General features: G+C 42.4%; 1 non-coding gene across 1 annotated transcript; it reads left to right on the top strand.

The window, feature by feature from the left end:
• The first annotated feature begins 10,860 nt into the window (after positions 1 to 10,860).
• Positions 10,861 to 10,932, top strand: TRNAE-UUC (transfer RNA glutamic acid (anticodon UUC)). Its single transcript has one exon. It is a non-coding gene; the product is annotated as a tRNA-Glu (tRNA).
• Positions 10,933 to 13,032: the final 2,100 nt, after the last annotated feature.

Genomic DNA, 13,032 nt, shown 5'->3' with positions numbered 1-13,032 from the left:
GGTTCAACAGGAAGGTGGGGATAAGGGGTGTGGCTCCACTCCAAAGTGCTCCCTGAACAGAATCTTACCTGCCAAATAACTTCTGAATGTGGGAAATTCCAGAGAAGTCTGAATTTTAAAAGAATGTACAATAAGAATTGACATCACTGCTTAACTGGTTGTGAAACCCTGAGTTAGAGCAGGCATCAGCAAACTATAGCCCTCCCATTGTTACCAAGTCCAAGCTCACTCTACTCGCCACGTGATAGGCCAGTAAATCGAGAGACAAGGTGTTAAGGCAAGGAATAGAGACTTTATTTGGAAATCCAGCAGACCGAGAAGATGGCGGACTAGGGTCCCCCAAAAACCATCTTATCGGGGTCTCGATGCCAGTTTCTTTTGTAGAACAGTGGGAGGAGGTGAGGAAGTAAAGTAAAAAGACCATTTATCTTGCAAAATAGGAGGGGATGGGGACTTCCTGGTGGTCCAGTGGTAAAGAATCCACCTTACAATGCAAGGGACTTGGGTTCGATCCCTGCTCAGGGAACTAAGATCCCACATGCTGCAGGGCAACTAAGCCTGTGTGCCACAACTACTGAGCTCACGTGCCTCAACTAGAGAGCCTGTGTGCCACAAACTATAGAGCGCACACGCTCTGGAGCCTGTGTGCCACAACTAGAGAGAAGCCCACGTGCCGCAACAAAGAGTCTGCATGCCGCAACTCAGACCTGACACCGCCATAAATAAATAAATAATAAATCTTTAAAAAAAACAAAAAATAGGAGGGGATGTGTTAATTTCTTCTTTTCTGCTGCCATTCACAGGTGGGCAGGGTCAATGTCTGAGCTGAACAAAAGCCTTTTAGTTTAACAGGCAGAGGGGCAGGGTTCCCTGTGGCAGGCCATTATGTATGCTTACAGCTATAGACTATAATTTGATTACAATCTCAAAAGCAACAAAAAGCAAAGCTTAAAGTAAAAGAAACAGATCCAACATGGAGTCAGAATTGGCTCTTCCCTGTTACACCATGAGCCAAATCTGGCCCACTGCCTGTGTTTGCACATCTCACAAGCTAAGAATAGTTTTTACATTTTAAAATGGTTTTTAAAAATCATGACTAATATTTGTGACTTGTGAAAATTACATGAAGTTTATATTTCAGTGCCAATAAATGAAGTTTTGTACACAAGCCACCCTGATTCATTTATGTAATGTCTATGACTGCTTTCATTCCACAATGGCAGAGTTGAGTAGGTGCAACCAAATGGCCCACAAAGTCCAAACTGGCCCTTAACAGAAAAAGTTTGCTGACCCCAGGCATAAAGGTTGTGTTAGGTATAAAGGGAAAGGTATCCAAAGGCATTTGATTTGCATTCTATTGGGTAAGAAGAGAAAGTCTCGGAGCAGAAAGTGAGAATGAAAGCATTGGAAAGTAAAAAATATCAAAGAGTATTCTAGTCTAAGTAGCACATGCTAAATCCATCTGCATCCTGGCTAGGAGTAGGAGTCACTCTGGGATTAGGAAACCTCAGCAAACGGATAAAGCAATTTTAAAATATTTTAAAATTTATGATTCCAATTTAGAGTCTGTAATCAATTTAGATTTAGTAAAATCAATTTTAAGTTACAATCAATTTTTTGTATATATACAGTATTGGAAGCTCTACACTATTGGAACTTTTTATGGCATTTTGTTTATTTGTTTTATTCTGTTTTTGTTTGTTCTCCACTGCAACCACCAGATGGCGACTTTTCTCACAATGGTTGTCACACAGGGTCTCTGGCCAACAAAGGATAATAAAATATAGGTTCACACTCCCTTCTCTGAAACTCCTGTGTTTTGAAATTGAGAATATTTCAGATTTTTAGGAAATACACAAATATACAATTTATGATGTTACATCTATTCTGGGGCTGTGGAGCAGCATTCCATAATCAAACATGTTGATGTTTATTAAGTTTATTAATACAGAATAAGGGATAAATACAGACTAACAATAGCTTCCCGTCAGTTAGATCAGGTTTTGCTGCCAAGTTAATTTGTGCCAAACTTTAGGGGAAGACTTTTTGATTTTTAGTATTCTTTTAATTTGGGAGTTGTAGATAAAGGTTTGTAGCTCTAGAATAACACAGTGTTTGCTGTGTAAGTGGCTTCATTTTAAATGCTTTACGCAATTAACGTACTTGAGATCGCCTCACAATAACCCCATGTGATAGGTACGACCTTTATCACCATTTTATGGATAGGGAAATTGAGACAGTGAGGTGAAGTAACTTGCCCAAGAGTATACAACTCCTAAATTGGTGGAGCTGAAATTAACCCAGGCAGTCTGGCTCCAGGGTTCATGCTTGACTCTAGGTACTACCAATTCTAGGAAACAACCCCAAACCAGGATTCTAGTATCAGAATATATATATATATATATATATATATATCAGCTGGGCTGGTTAAAAATAGAGATTCCTAGATCCTGTCTCAGACCTACTGAAACAAACTCTCAGGGCTATAAGGAAGTCAAATATCTCTCCAGAGTCACAGTGCAGTTGATAGGTAGAGCTAGGATTTGATCCTGGTCTTTTCTGGCTTCCTGTGGCCCTTCTCTGGAGTCACTGTGGGACTCCCCAAGGGTACTTTCAGGCAGTAATCCCCTGGTACTCATATCTCAGCAGAAGAAACTTAACATGGGCATGAAGACCCAAACTGCAGGTGCCATGACTTCCCTAATACTTCCTTAATGCAAGCCCCGAACACCTAAGGAGCCTGCTGCATCCTAGTGCACCAGCCTCTGCTTCTCGAAGCTAGAGCCAAATTGGGGCAGAGTTACCCTACTCTTGGGGCCCCAAAGATTCACTGATGAGCAGTTGGGCCCTTGTGCTCTGGTTGTTTTTAAATCACGAAAGTTACCACACATTTCATTACTGTTTCCTCTGTTTCAGCCCTTAAACACCAAACAAAATGCCCTTCTCTTCGATGATTCTCTTGCCTTTGTATTTCTATCTGGGCAAATTACTTCCCAAGGGCCATTTAGAAGTGTTTTTTAGTCAGTGGAAGTGTAATTCGGAGCTGAAGTTCAACTGAGCGAAGCCTTCTCTGAGGTTCACTAGCTCTCACTGCTTGCTTTTACGCAAATTTGTCAACAGAGGTGATTGGTTTGTGTAAACTTGTTTTCAAGGAAAGACTAATTTATCTCAAGTCTAATGGTAAGATATGAGAAGGAGAAAACTCTCACACATACAATGGGGAGCAAACCAGCACTTGCGGCTTTTTCCTATCTGTGCTATGGGTTTCCTAATGTCCAGCAAACAAGCTCTTTGCTCTTTTCTAATTTTCGTCTCAAAATCAAATGAAACAGGGACTTCCCTGCTGGTCCAGTAGCTAAGACTCCGCGCTCCCAATGCAGGACGCCCGGGTTTGATCCCTGGTCAGGGAACTAGATCCCACATGCCGCAAGTAAGAGTTCACATGCTGCAACTAAAGATTCCACATGCCACAACTAAAAGATCCCACATGCTGCAACTAAGACCTGGCACAGCCAAATAAATAAATAAATTTTAAAAATTAAAAATAATAAAAGCACCTTAAAAAAATCAGATGAAAATATCACTAAATAATATGAAAATGGAGATGCTGCAACCCCTACCATTTTTTCCCAGAAATATTTATAATATTTATATTCAACTGATTTTTTAATTGAAGTCTTCCTTTTTCATTGTGGAAAAATACACATAACAAAGTTTACCATCTTAACCATTTTTTTTTTTTCTTTTTTTTTTTTTTTGCGATTCGCGGGCCTCTCACTGTTGCGGCCTCTCCCGTTGCGGAGCACAGGCTCTGGACGCGCAGGCTCAGCGGCCATGCCTCACGGGACCAGCTGCTCCGTGGCATGTGGGATCCTCCCGGACCGGGGCACGAACCCGTGTCCCCTGCATCGGCAGGCGGACTCTCAACGACTGCGACACCAGGGAAGCCCCATCTTAACCATTTTTAAGTGCACAGTTCAGTGGTATATATATTCACATTGTTGTGGAACCGTCACCACCATTCATAACCATAACTCTTCATCTTGTGAAACTGAAACTCTATACCTATTAAACAATAACTCCCCATTCCCGCCTCTCCCCAGCCCCTGGAAACCACCATTATACTTCTGTCTCTAAGAATTAGACTTCTCTAAGTACCTCATATAAGTGTAATAATACGTATTTGCCTTTTTGTGATCGGCTTATTTCACTTATAATGTCTTCAAGGTTCATCCATGTAGTAACATGTATCAGAATTTCCTTCCTTTTTTAAAAAATTTATCTTATTTATTTATTTTTGGCTGCATTGGGTCTTCGCTGTTGCGCGCGGGCTTTCTCTAGTTGCGGCTACTCCTCGTTGCAGTGCGCAGGCTTCTCATTGCAGTGACTTCTCTTGTTGCAGAACACAGGCTCTGGCGTGTGGGCTTCCGTAGTTGTGGCACACAGGCTCAGTAGTTGTGGCTCACGGACTCTAGAGCACAAGTTCAGTAGTTGTGGTGCATGGGCTTAGTTGCTCCACAGCACGTGGGATCTTCCTGGACCAGGGCTCGAACCCGTGTCCCCTGCATTGGCAGGCGGATTTTTAACCATTGCACCACCAGGGAAGCCCAGAATTTCCTTCCTTTTTAAGACTGAATACTATCCCATTGTATGTATGTACCATATTTCACTCATGCATACCCCACAATTTACGTTCCAAGTTTTCCCCTGGAAGTTGTAAGCGTTCAACAGACTCCAGAGTTCCAAAAAAAATTACATCAGACTATTCTGCCAGGGCAAATGTTGTCTAGGTGGGGAGCCAGATTCCTGGGGCTTCCTACTCCACTGTATCTTCCCAGAATCCTCTCCCACAATTCCTACCATTTTACCACTTAAATATCATTTGAATATGTTCCACCATCTCCCCCCTTCCCAACTCAAGCCTCCAGAGAAGACCACAGCCTTGGCCAATAGCTTGACTGTAACTTCAGGAGAGACCTTGACAAATACTCTCCACTTAACCAAACTCTAGTCAGGCTCTCTGACCCTTCTTGTGTAGGCCTTGACCTTGGCCCCCATCCTTGCTGGGCCTGCATAGCCCAGTTGTAGCAAGAATCCTGCTAAGTCACTTTAGCAAAAATCCCCCTACCCTTGATGTTTCCTCTTAAGTAATTTTGCATCCACTGACCCCTTCATTCCACTTGTTGGCTACAAATTTCCAGCTGTCTTTGTCGTATTTGGGGTTGAGCCCAATCTCTCTCACCTATTGCGATAGCATTGACACCTATCGCAATTGTCCTGGATAAAGTCTTCCTTACCATTTTAACAAGTGTCAGAATAATTTTTTCTTTAACAGCCTTGAGCTACAGGCACCCAGCCGAGCCATCCCCAGATTCTTGACCCGTAGAAACTATGAGATAATAAATGTTTGGGTTTAAAAAAAAAAAAAACTCCAAGTATTTTTATCTTTTTATTATTTATTGATTTATTTATTGGCTGCGTTGGGTCTTCATTGCTGCGTGTGGGCTTTCTCTAGTTGTAGAGAGCAGGGGCTACTCTTCATTGTGGTGCGTGGGCTTCTCAGAGCTCAGTCTCAGTAGTTGTGGCGCGTGGGCTTTGTTGCTCCACGACATGTGGGATCCTCCGGGACCAGGGCTCAAACCCGTCCCCTGCATCTTTGTTGCTCCACGACATGTGGGATCCTCCGGGACCAGGGCTCAAACCCGTGTCCCCTGCATTGGCAGGCAGGTTCTTAACCACTGCGCCACCAGGGAGGTCCTAATAAATGTTTGTTTTTTTAATCCTCTAAGTATTAGGGTAATTTTCTCCACAAACTAGAAACAAATGCATGATGTATCCTGGATACTATGACGCACTGCTCAAATTCCCCGTCCAGGGCTGGGGCTCTCATTCTTCTGCCGCCAGGAAAGCTGGATGCTGGTAGTTCGCAGCTAAGTCCTTCTCCAGTTATTGCCCTTGGTAAAGAAAGCTACCATGTATAAAGATATGCATACCCCTTCCCTAGGGACAGTCTGCCCTCCATGGATCTGTCTGTGCAGGTGTATAAAGGTGTGGCCTCCAGTGCGGGACAACTCTGAGGGATCATCTCAGTTCTAGAGTGCCCTGAAGGACACACTGAGACCTCTGCTGCAGCTGTGTCACAGTTCAACTTCTCCCTCCACCCAATCCTGTTTCTTTCACCTCCTGGTAGGTGTTATTACCAGGAGCACAGGGACGGTCTCCAAAACATCTCCGAACTGCAGATCTCTGCCTGAGAGCCTGCTTTCTGGGGACCCTGACCCAAGACACTATGTGACCTGGAGCAAACACTTTTAACTCTGTGTGCCTTGGTTTCCTCATGTCCAAATGGCAGAAATACCAGTGTCCATCCTATAGGGCTGTTGTGAGGATTCAATGAGTTTAAGTCCTTGGCAGGGTTCCTGCCATACAGTAAGCACACATAAATATGTGTGCATGCTATTATTATTACTATCTGTACAAAGACGTTCCAGGCTTCTCCTTCCCCACCCCTGCTGTCACCCTCAGAAAACCAGCAGGTGCAAAGGTTGTGAGCTAGTAGCAAGCTTGACATGCTAGGGAGATAGGATGGACGGCATGAGGCTAAAGGAGAAGGGTGGTAGGAGATGAGGCCAGAGAAGAAGGCAGATCCCTGTTGGCCCCATGTGGGCCTTGCATGTTAGGGTAAACAGTTAGGATTTAAATCTAAGTGAGGTGGGAAACCATGGCAGATTGAGAGCAAGTGAGTGACACGAGTTGGTCCGTGGCTCTAAAAGCTCTGGCTTCAGGGATAATCAGTTACAGGGCAGCAGGAGGGTAAGTGAGGAAGGCTAGCGTGACAACGATCATGAATAGGGAGCTCCGGGATATGTTTTGGTAGGAGAGTCATGAGTGGACTAGATGTGAGAGGTGAAGAAGAGAGGAATTAAGGATGTCTCCTTGGGGACTTCCCTGGTGGTGCAGTGGATAAGAATCTGCCTGCCAATGCAGGGGGCACGGGTTCGATCCCTGGTTCGGGAAGATCCCACATGCAGCAGAGCACCTAAGCCCATGTGCCAAAACTACTGAGCCTGTGTGCCACAACTACTGAAGCCCACTTGCCTAGAGCCCGTGCTCGGCAATAAAAGAAGTCACCGCCCACGACCACAACGTTGTGAGAAGCCCACACACTGAGACGAAGAGTAGCCCCTGCTGGCCGCAGCTAGAGAAAGCCTGCGTGCAACAACGAAGACCCAACGTAGCCAAAAATTAATCAATTAATTAAAAAAAAAAAAGATGTCTCCTTGGTTTTGGCTTGAGGAAAAAATGGGTGGTTGGTAATACCATTGATTTACATAAGGAAAAGCAGGAGAACAGAAGGCTTGGGGCAAGAAAGGGAGAATCCAGAGTTCTGTTTGTAACATGTTAAGTTTGAAATGCTAATGGACATCCAAGTGAGATGTCAAATCAGCCCTTTGATGTATGTTTGGATCCTCTTCTGACCAAGCCATACTGTATGTAAGAGGCTAGGAGATTATAAATTAATCTGACCTGAGACAGAATTAGGCTAACTGATTCCTTTGGAAGACAGGATTAATATTATTTGCCTTATTTATTAATTTACTAACTAACTAAAACATTATTAATCTTTTCCTCTTCTCATAGCCATTAATGAAGAGAACTCCACGTGGCACTGCAAATAGAGGTTAAGACCTGGCCCATAGATGCTCCAGGGGTCATGACTTTAACATTGAGCACTTCAGTGACTAGCAATATCTTGGCCAGAGCTAAGATGGAGATTGCCAGAAATAGGCTCACTTTGCCTCCCATCATGCATTTATGAGTGGATGGATGTGAAGCATCTTGCCCAGTACCTGACACCCTACAGACACACAGTATATGCCAGTTCCCTTCCACAGAGCCCAGCTGGAAAAACTACCATGTTTTTGTTTTGTTTTTTTCTCCAAACTTGTAATGCATTTATTTATGAATTAGATACATATAATTTTATGTACTCCATGTAACATAAATAAAATTAGGATCTGAAACAATAAGGTTAAAAATAAACATTCTAAAATTTTATTTTTACATCTCCAATGGCTTTTCTTGCACAGCCCACTTGAATCCTGCTCTAAGGGAGCCTAACAAAACAAGCAAAAAAATGATGAAAAGGAAATTAAAAAACACCACTGATGGGGAAATAAAAGTGGAAAGCCTTGAAAAAGTTATTAAAACTACACCTCAAATGGAAATGAACTGAGGCCAACCACAAATAATTCTGGAAAGTTTTTCTCTGAAAATGAATTTGGAGTATTTTCACTGTGATGAAAGAAAAATGAAAATGTTGGTTCTACACATTTCAGGTAACCTATGTTTTTGCTTTTATCTTCAAATTGTCCTCTTTTATGTTAATATTATAAGCCATTAAAAATCCTCTTAAATGTTTGTAAGACATAAATTCTCTCTAAAATTTTAGAGATTTTAGAAAAGCCATGTAAAATGGGTCCTATTTTCCATTTTTCTTACTTCAAAATTTGAGTTATTATCACAAAATTAAAGATGTTTGCAGGAGGGGGATAGGTTGCATGCCAAATGCTTTAATGGTGAGAGTGCTTAGAAAGTACACTCAGAAGTTCTCAAGTCATTCATTTTCAATATATTTTCCAAGCATAAAATTTTTCCTCCAATTTCACATTTTTGGTTCTATTCTGGAAAAGTACTTATGTCATTCCTTTTACAATATATTTAAAATACAAAGAGATAATCAGCTATCATTTGTTATTGACAATTAGTCCATACAACTTATTAAAATGAGAAAGATTTTTATCAAATTAGTATGCTGAAGACAAAAAGTTTGTGTGGAAGAATTAAAAATGCTGAAAACTTTTATTAACAAAAATTCACTCTGATGACTACATCATTAAAGAGATAAGACTTACTAGGATAACGGCTTAGCAGTACAGGTAGAACACCATTTTATTAAGAATAAGTCAAGAGACCTCCCTGGTGGCACAGTGGTTAGGAATCCACTTGCCAATGCAGGGGACAACAGGTTTGAGCCCTGGTCCAGGAAAATCCCACAGCCGCGAAGCAGCTAAGCCCGTGCACCACAACTACTGAGCCTGCGCTCTCAAGTCCATGAGCCACAAATACTGAGCCTACGTGCCACAACTAGTGAAGCCCACGCGCGTAGAGCCCGTGCTCCGCAACAAGAGAAGCCACCGCAGTGAGAAGCCCGCGCACTGCAACGAAGAGTAGCCCCTGCACACCACAACTAGAAAAAGCCTGCGCACAGCAAGGAAGACCCAACGCAGCCAAAAATAAATAAATTAAATAAATAAATTTAAATAAAAATAAGTCAAAAAAGGGGAAGTTTGCCACAAATATGACAAAATTTTCATTATCAATATAAAAATTCAAAAACTGATTTAAATATACTAAGTTGCCAAAAGAAAAATAGGCAATGGATATAGACAAGTCATAGAAGATAGTTAGTAGGTGACTAATAAACATATATTCCAAGTTTAATATCAAGAAAAATCCAAGAAGTGGAAACCAAAAATATTGGCATGGTATGAAAAGGCACTCACATGCTGCTCATGGAAATGTAAATTGGGGTCACCTTTCTGGAATAAAATTTGGCAATATGCTTTGATCTAATAATTACATTAGGAAATTATTTCAAAATTCAGAGAAAGATTTGTGTAGGAAAATGACATGACATTATTTTCTTTCTGCACAGAGAAATACTGGATAAAAATGTTCTATATGTTAACAGCAGTTGTCTCTGGGTGGTAGATGTTTACTTTCTTCTTTATAACAAGCAAATTAACTTTAGTCCAAAAAAAACTGAAGTTATTTTTTAGAATTCCTTTAAAAAAATATCACCCAGCTCTTTTTATAGAAACAAATAATAAGTGTTTGCTATTTCTAGTCCAAATGGACAGGGCTCCTATTTTAATTCTGGATTTTTACCTCCCACTCACCAAAAACCCCCCATAGGAGCACAACCAGAAAGGCCCTCTAGTCAGAGAGAGATCTAAGTTCAAATCCTAGAAACACCATTTATGGCTGTGTTACTTTGGGCAACTTTTCTAAATCTCAGTGCATTCTTAAATAAGACTACACAATTTTAGAGATTAAGATAGCTCCAATACCACAGAGGGCAGCTCAGAAAGGGTATAAAGATGAAGGTGCAATTTTGCAGGGAGGGAATAGGCTGGGACTATAAAATGAAGTTATAAGAATACAGTTTGGGAATCATTCCAAAGAGAGTCATGGGGACATATGATCATATGATCTGACATGATAAGCATGAGACTAAAAGAGTAAGTTTTTCTTCATTCTTCTGTACTGAACACTTCCTATGTGCTGTACACTAGGGACACAGCAGTGAACAGTATAAGCAGCAAACAGTATAAACAAGATCCCTGATTCCTGACCACACATTCTATGGTGTCAGGGATGGAGGGCAAGGTGGGGGTGGAAGCCAGGCAGAAACAGACAAATCCAATTAGTGGTATGTGCCATAAATAAAAAAAGGTAATAAGATAGATGGGGGAGGGGTGCTTTTTAAATAGGGTGGTCAGGGAAGGCTCCCTGCAAAAGGTGAGCTGAGACTTGAAGGAAGAGGAGCCACGGAAGGTCTTGGGTCTGAGGGCAGAGCGAATGCAAAGTCAAAGATGGGAACAAACCTGACAGTGTTCACAGACAGCAAGAAGACCACTGTACAAGGAGATGAGACTGAAGTTAGGAGGGATCAGATTTTATGGGGCTGTATGATGAAAAGAAGTTTGGATTTTATTTTCATTGTGATAAGAACCCATCGATGTTTTCAGCAGAGTAGCATGATCTGGCTGCGTCTTAAAAATTACTCCAGGGAGGTCCCTGATCGTCTAGTGGTTAGGATTCAGTGCTTTCACTGCAGAGGCCCAGGTTCAATCCCTGGTCAGGGAACTGAGATCCCGCAAGCTGTGCGGCGCAGCCAAAATAAGAAAATAAACATAAAAATTACTTTGACTGATCTGTGGTGAGAGAATTCTAGTAACAGGTTGCTACATACCTTGAACTAGTTAGGGGTGATAGCACTAGTGGTGGCAGAATCAAGCAGAATTCCCACAGAGGTTGATTTCAGCTCTTTCTTTCAAACCAAGCATAAAGGTCTCTTGTAAAACCGTCCGTGGTTCTCTCAGCTCCACTGTGCCACCACTGAACTTCATACACAATCCTAATCAAGTACTGCAATCATGTATTTACATAGCTGTCCTTCCTGATGGACACATTCTAGGAATGGAGGCAGGAAGCATTTCTTATTTACCTTTGATATACCTAGCCAAGTGCCTGGCACATAAAGAGTGCTCCTTTAACATCTGCTGATTGCAGTAACGAACAAATACATTTAAAACATTTGAAGCCATTTGTATTAGTCTCCTAGGGCTGCTGAAACAAAGTACCACCAGCTGGGTGGCTTAAAACAACAAATATTTATTCTCTCTCAGTTCTGGAGACTAGAAGTCCAAAATCAAGGTGTCGGCAGGGCTGTGCTCCTTTTGTGGTACGCGGGCCTCTCACCGTTGCATCCTCTCCCGTTGCGGAGCACAGGATCCGGACGTGCAGACTCAGCGGCCACGGCCCACGGGCCCAGCCGCTCTGCGGCATGTGGGATCTTCCCGGAGCGGGGCACGAACCCGTGTCCCCTGCATCGGCAGGCGGACTCTCAACCACTGCGCCACCAGGGAAGCTCTGGCATTTACTTCTTGATAAGTTTGAACAAGTGAGAACAACTGGAAACAACCCACGTGTCTGTCAACAGGTAACTGGATAAACAATGGAATACTATTTCTGTACTATTTTTAAAATAAATTTATTTATTTTATTTTTGGCTATGTTGGGTGATAGAACTTGTGGTAGTCAGTCTTAGAACTTGACCAAAGCTTCTAAGCTTTTGGTCAGCCTTAGAACTTGACCAAATTGTGGTCACTGAAACTAGATGTCAGGTGTTGGGCTGCGTGGGATTTGCTGGTATTATCTAAAAAGCCTCTCAGCATTGGTCCTTTTCTTGCAAATTCCTTAGTTTTTCCTATCAGCTTGACCCAGCCCAGCTTGGATGAAATGCTAATTTATAAAGTGTATTATTGGATCTGAGAAGGAACAGGGGCAAAAGATAGGAAGATAGGTAGGAGGAAGTGCCAGCACAACAGCTTTGGGCTTATTCATTATTTTGCCGCGAAGACTTTTAAAGCACCTACTAGGTGGAACCTTGGCAGAAATCATGCAAAAGTTGCATCACAATGACTTTACAAGAATTGAGCTGGGGGTGTGGAGCGGCCAAAATGTAGTTCTGGAGAGACAAAGATGAATAAAATGCCTTTAAGGATTTCACAACATAGTGACAGGTAATTATTACGCATCACCTCTAAGATGTCAAATGGGCATCTCAAACATGACATGTCCAAAACAGACATCTTGATCTTCCCCCTAAATCCATTTTTCTTTCTCCCAGACTTCTCTGGGGTTTTTTTGGTTTTTTTTTTTTGCGGTACGCGGGCCTCTCACTGTTGTGGCCTCTCCCGTTGCGGAGAACAGGCTCCGGACGCGCAGGCTCAGCGGCCATGGCTCACGGGCCCAGCATCTCCGTGGCACATGGGATCTTCCCGGACCGGGACACGAACCCGTGTCCCCTGCATCGGCAGGCGGACTCTCAACCACTGCACCACCAGGGAAGCCCAACTTCTCTGTTTTAATAAGCAATACAACCACCCACCCAGTGCTCAAGCCAAAAATCTAGGACTCATCCTTTATTCCTTTCTATCCTGCTGATAGGATTCCAGTCTTTCAGCAAATCCTGTTGAATCTACCTACACAATATAGAAATACCATATCAACCCAATGATGGGCCCTGGTGTAAACCACCATTTCCACCTATACAGTCTCTTAACCTGTCTACCCTCACTTATTCTTGCACCTACTCTCCCAATCCCTTCTCCAAAAGCAGCCAGATCGGTCTTTTAAACATGAGACCATTACACCTGCCTGGTTAACAACTTTTGCTGGTTT

This window comes from Lipotes vexillifer, unplaced genomic scaffold (assembly GCF_000442215.2).
Source record: "Lipotes vexillifer unplaced genomic scaffold, Lipotes_vexillifer_v1.1 scaffold393, whole genome shotgun sequence".
NCBI lineage: Eukaryota > Metazoa > Chordata > Mammalia > Artiodactyla > Lipotidae > Lipotes > Lipotes vexillifer.
The sequence above is the reverse complement of the archived record's forward strand: the minus strand, read 5'-3'. Positions and strand labels throughout refer to the sequence as shown.